The sequence below is a fragment of the Lygodium microphyllum genome, chromosome 1, assembly GCF_053477565.2.
Source record: "Lygodium microphyllum isolate KBCC chromosome 1, Lygodium_microphyllum_v1.1.10, whole genome shotgun sequence".
Lineage (NCBI taxonomy): Eukaryota > Viridiplantae > Streptophyta > Polypodiopsida > Schizaeales > Lygodiaceae > Lygodium > Lygodium microphyllum.
Genome location: NC_141135.1, coordinates 201,090,243 through 201,095,242, shown reverse-complemented (window position 1 = coordinate 201,095,242; position 5,000 = coordinate 201,090,243).

Genomic DNA, 5,000 nt, shown 5'->3' with positions numbered 1-5,000 from the left:
GCCTAGTTCTATGAATCTGCCGTTGCAGCGGCCTGTGCATTCAAAATGTGGGGAGCCGAGTTCGAGCCCCGAATCAGAAGATGAAGATGATGAAGGGAGTGAGGACGAGGATGAGGCGAGTGAAGAGAGGATGCGGGCAATGAAAGCCCAGCTTGCGGATTTGATGAAAGTTATGCAAAAGGGTATGAAGCAGCGTGGAGTGACGATGGAGGCCAAGACAAAGGAAGTGAAGAAGAGTATGGAGAGTGGGAAGGGAAACGATGGAGTGCAGGGTAAGGCAATGTAGCCGGCCCCATGTTTAAAGAAGGTGTGTGTTGATGAGAAGGGTGTGATGAAGAAGAAAAGTGCAAAGTTGAGTATGGAAAATAACGTGGTGGAGAGAAAGTTGAAGAAGGAAGATGTGTTGGAGGATGCTGATAAGAAGAGATGTGTTGTGAATGGAGTAGTGATTGAGGAGGTGGATGAGGCCAAAGAGGCGAAGTCCAAATCTTGTGCGTCTAGTGTGATGCGGGGTGATATCCCCTATGTCTTAGAAAAGATAGAAGGAAAGGTGAGAGGAGAGGAGAAGGAAGGCTCATCCGGCCCAGCGAGCATAAATGAACTGGGACCACATGTTTTTTCTTATGATCGTGCCAAGTCGAAGAAAGATGAAGTGTTGAAGGATGATGTTGAGTTGAAGTGCGGAGATGGGAAGCGGGAAGTGAAGAGGATGATGAGGAAGGAGGTGGTGCAAGCTGAAAGAGTACCAAAGTGGGTTGAGGTGAGAAGAGAAGAGATGTTGAAGGGAGCGGATGCTGAGCGAAGATATGTGGGAGTGGGAGAGAAGAAGGAAGGCTCGTCCGGCCCAGCGAGCATAAACGAACTGGGACCATGTGTTTTTTCTTGTGATCCTATAAAGCCAAAAAAGAGTGATGATTCGAAGCCTAGAGCGGAGGTTGAGCTGAAGCGTGGGGAAGAGAAGATGAGGATGGAAAGAATGAAGGACAAGGAAGGGTTGTGTGCAGAAAGGGCGCAAAAGCGCATTGAGTTGAGGTGTGTTGGAGGGGAAGAAGGGAAGGAAGGCTCGTCTAGCCCAGCGAGCATAAATGAACTGGCGCTTTGTATTTTACCATGTATAGATATTGAGATGAGGAGTAGTGACGAGTTGAGGCGTGTTGAGTTAGGAGGTAGGGAAGTTTTGAAGTGTGTTAAGGTAGGAGAGAAGAAGGAAGACTCGTCTAGCCCAGCGAGTATAAAAGAACTGGTGCCATGTAGGCTATCTTGTGCACATGAGGAGAAAGAAGAAGATGGTGTTTTGAGATGCGTTGGAGTAGGGGAGAAGAAGGAAGACTCGTCTAGCCCAGCGAGTATAAATGAACTGGAGCCCTGTATTTCACGGTTTTTGAGTTGTGTTGGAGAAGAGGAGGAGAAGGAGGACTCGTCTGGTCCAGCGAGTATAAATGAACTGGTGCCTTGTATTCTACTAAGCATTGATAGTGAGGTGAAGTATGGCGATAGAATAGATAAAGAGGACGCGGAAATGTGCGTAGGAGTAGGAAAAGGTAAGGAGGACTCGTCGGGGCCAGCGAGTATAAAAGAACTGGTACCTTGTGTTTTGTTGGAAGAGGATGCGAAGATGAGGAAAGGTGCTGAAGTGAAAACGAATGGAGAGAAGAAGGAAGACTCCTCTAGCCCAGCGAGTATAAATGAACTGGTGCCATCTGCTTGGTTTGCTGTGGATGCGGATATGAAGAGTGACATGAATGCGAAGAGGAGTGGTGAGGAGATGAAGGAAGACTCGTCTGGCCTAGCGAGTATAAATGAACTGGTGTCTAGTGTTGGTGTTGATGCGGATAGGAGGAAAGAGGTTGTGGATGGGGAAGACTCCTTGCGCCGGGAGAATAAACGAACGGGCAACCCTTGTGAAGAACTCCTTAGCCGCGAGTATAAAAGAATGGCCAGGTGTGTTGAGGTATGTGCTGAGGAGCTCGTGAGCCGCGAGGGTAAACGAATGGCCGGGTGTGTTGAGGAGGATGGAGAGGAGCTCGTTAGCCGCGAGGGTAAAAGAACGGCCTTGTATGTTGAGGAGGGCTCCTTGCGCCGGGAGGGTAAACGAATGGCTGCACGTTGGGTGAAGAAGGAGAGGAAAAGGAGAGGTGGAGAAGAGAGGAGTAGTGTGGAGAAGGAGAGGAAGCGTGTTGGAGCGGAAGCAAGTGGAGTGAAGGAGAGGAAGAGAAGAAATTTTTGGAAACTGGTGAACTACCCATCCGTTTGTGGGGCAAAGGAGGAGACCCTTGTGTCAAATCCGATGCCCCCTAAGTTAACTTGCGCGCCAATGGCTGATTCCGAGGGTGCAAAGCCCTCATCCAGCAAGCGGGGAGCAAAGGCCGATTCCGAGGGTAACGGACCCTCACGCGGCATCAAGATTGGGAGTGCTGGGGAACTCCGAGTGCGGTCCAACCATGGCGAGTGGGCTTTCAGGAGGCGAACCCAAGTGGATGAGTCAGGGAACGACATCGAACCCGCGCTCAACATGAAGGTGAGTTTCAGGGAGGCGCATGAGTCAAGGAAACCCACGTGTGCAATCAAGCCCACTCAGGTCTCTGGGCCAAAGGGATGCGACAGTCTTGGTGAAGTCAAAGTGGCCGAAAGACCGCGAGATGGAACCAAGGGGGAAGTTTGGAGGCTTCACACTCCAATGAGTTCCATGCAGATCCGGCTCTTCAGGGAGCAAGAAACGAAGGAGAGGGCGAGGCGTGAACGCTTAGCTCTCGTTCGCGCTGACAAGACAGATCCGGGCATGCACAGGCCCTTTTCTGAAGCAAAGCGAGGTGTGGTGCCTCCTCACCGAAAGTTGCTTGAGAAAATGGAAACCTCCTTGTCTAATCAGGCCATGCAGGGCCCGTTCAATGCGACTACGGCGGGGGACATAGCCCTCCTACAAGCCATGAATAGGCTGCAAGCTGTGATGTACTTCATCACACTCAATGTGGCCAGCAGGGGCCTGAAATCTCAAGGAGGCGTGGCATGTACGGATAGATCTAGAGCCTGCTTTCTTTTCTTGCACATGAAACAGACAGATCTGGGCAATAGAGGCCCGAAGGTAATTGCGGCGAGGGAAATGGCCCTCACTCTCCAGGCGCGGCGGTTTGATGCAACCCATCAAGTCGTCACGAGCTGGCCAGGTGCTCCACCTATCCAGTCCAACCAGGGTCAATGCTCTCGTCTCATCCTTCTACCGGGGCGCGCGTCAACGAAGGCGGGGGCATTTGATGCGGGAGACTTGGATCTCACGCGGCGGGCTAATCGGCATGCAGCTTCCAGACATGTCGTGCGGTTCGCTCCTGTCACACGTGCTCCTCGTGCCCCTCAGTCCAACGGAGGACTCCCCCCGATCTACTTCGAGCTTAAAGAAATCAGTTTCAAGGTGTATGCTGCAATGTGGGGGACGATTCCAGACAACCTATGCGCTCCCTTCACAATGCAGTCCAAAAGAAGACTTCCCCGAATCTACTTCAAGCCTCAAGATTATTCCAAGGGATGGGTCACAATGCGGGGAAGAATTCTAGACACAGGAGAGATGGATCTCGCGTGGAGGGCCAAACGGCATGTTGCTTCCCAACAGGTCGGGTGGTCTTCTTCAGAAAGAGCTTCAAGACAGATTCCAAGACAAGCTAGACAGCGTGTGGCATTGAAGATTCGGATGATGAAGGTCCAGCTCTTTTCAAGGGGAGGTGCATTCAAGGCAAAACGCACCTCTTACACTCTCTTCATCGGCGCTGAATTTCAAGATATTGCCAAGGAGGGCTCTCTACTGCGAGGTGTCGTTGCCTGGACCCTTGCTTTTCGAGCTTGGCATTCAGAGTGAAAGCTGCGTGTTGAGCCCGTAGTCCACAGGCAGTTCTGTGCACTCAAGCTGCTTGGCCCAAGTTGGAGCATGGGAGCACAACGTGTCTTCAACTGGGTTACCCTCCATTCTGTGCTTGTAAATCTGGTCAGCAGGTGGATGGGTTGATGTGCCCAATAAAGTCTCTTTCACAATTCTGCCCAAGTCCCATTCTACTCCACAGTTGTAAATTGAGTCACTGGGTGGAATGCAACCAGTATGAAAAGTCCATGTTTCACAGTTGTAAATAGAGTCAGTGAGCATGGCACCTAGCGGGTAGACACTGGCCGCCTTGATAGTGAGTCGCGTTAAGACCCCCGACGATAAATCTGAGTCTAAGTCAAATCCCCATTTTCAAAAGGCCAGTAAGTTGTGCGTCCCTCACTGTTGAGAATCAGCAATCACACTCAAACAGCCTCTTTGTATGGAGTCTCAAGGTCAAGGACATGCAGGCTAACTTATCCCATATGCACAATGGTGCCTACTGCAGTTTCCTACTTTCCTATAAAGCATTGTACTTGCTTCCTTTCTTAATGCAATGATAGTACTCTTTTCATTTCAGTAAAGTTTCAATGTCATTGTCCACATACACAAGATTGTTTTTATGAGTCCAAGTCTCAATCTTGGAACCTACTTCACTTGTGTAACAAACAGTGTCCTTTTCCATCATGAGTCTACACTTCTTTTTCCATCCTCCATAGCTTCCGGTTTTGCCATGCTCTAGATCCCGCATTTCTAACATGGTATCAGAGCACAGTTGGGCATGGCATTGCTTGTCTAGCCTCTCTTGATTCCTTTCAACCTCAGTCTAGCTCAATGTCAGCTCATGACTTCATCTCCCAACTCTACTCTCACTGAAGCTTCCATGGCAGCCATAGCCAGCAGCACCCTGTCAAATTGAGCTGCTTATATCTCACTCCACAGGTCAAATCTCTTGGAGCTTCCTTCTGGAAAAGTATTCCCCAACTCACAAAGCTTCCCTATATCACATCAATCTAGGACATTGGACCATCTGGAGCTCAGTATTGTGAAAATCCCCAATCTCTGCTCTGTGTCTGCCATAGCCAGAGAGGACCTACCTTGCTTGGAGCTTCCATAACTCTTCAACCAGGCCATTTCAGCCCATGATTTCTTC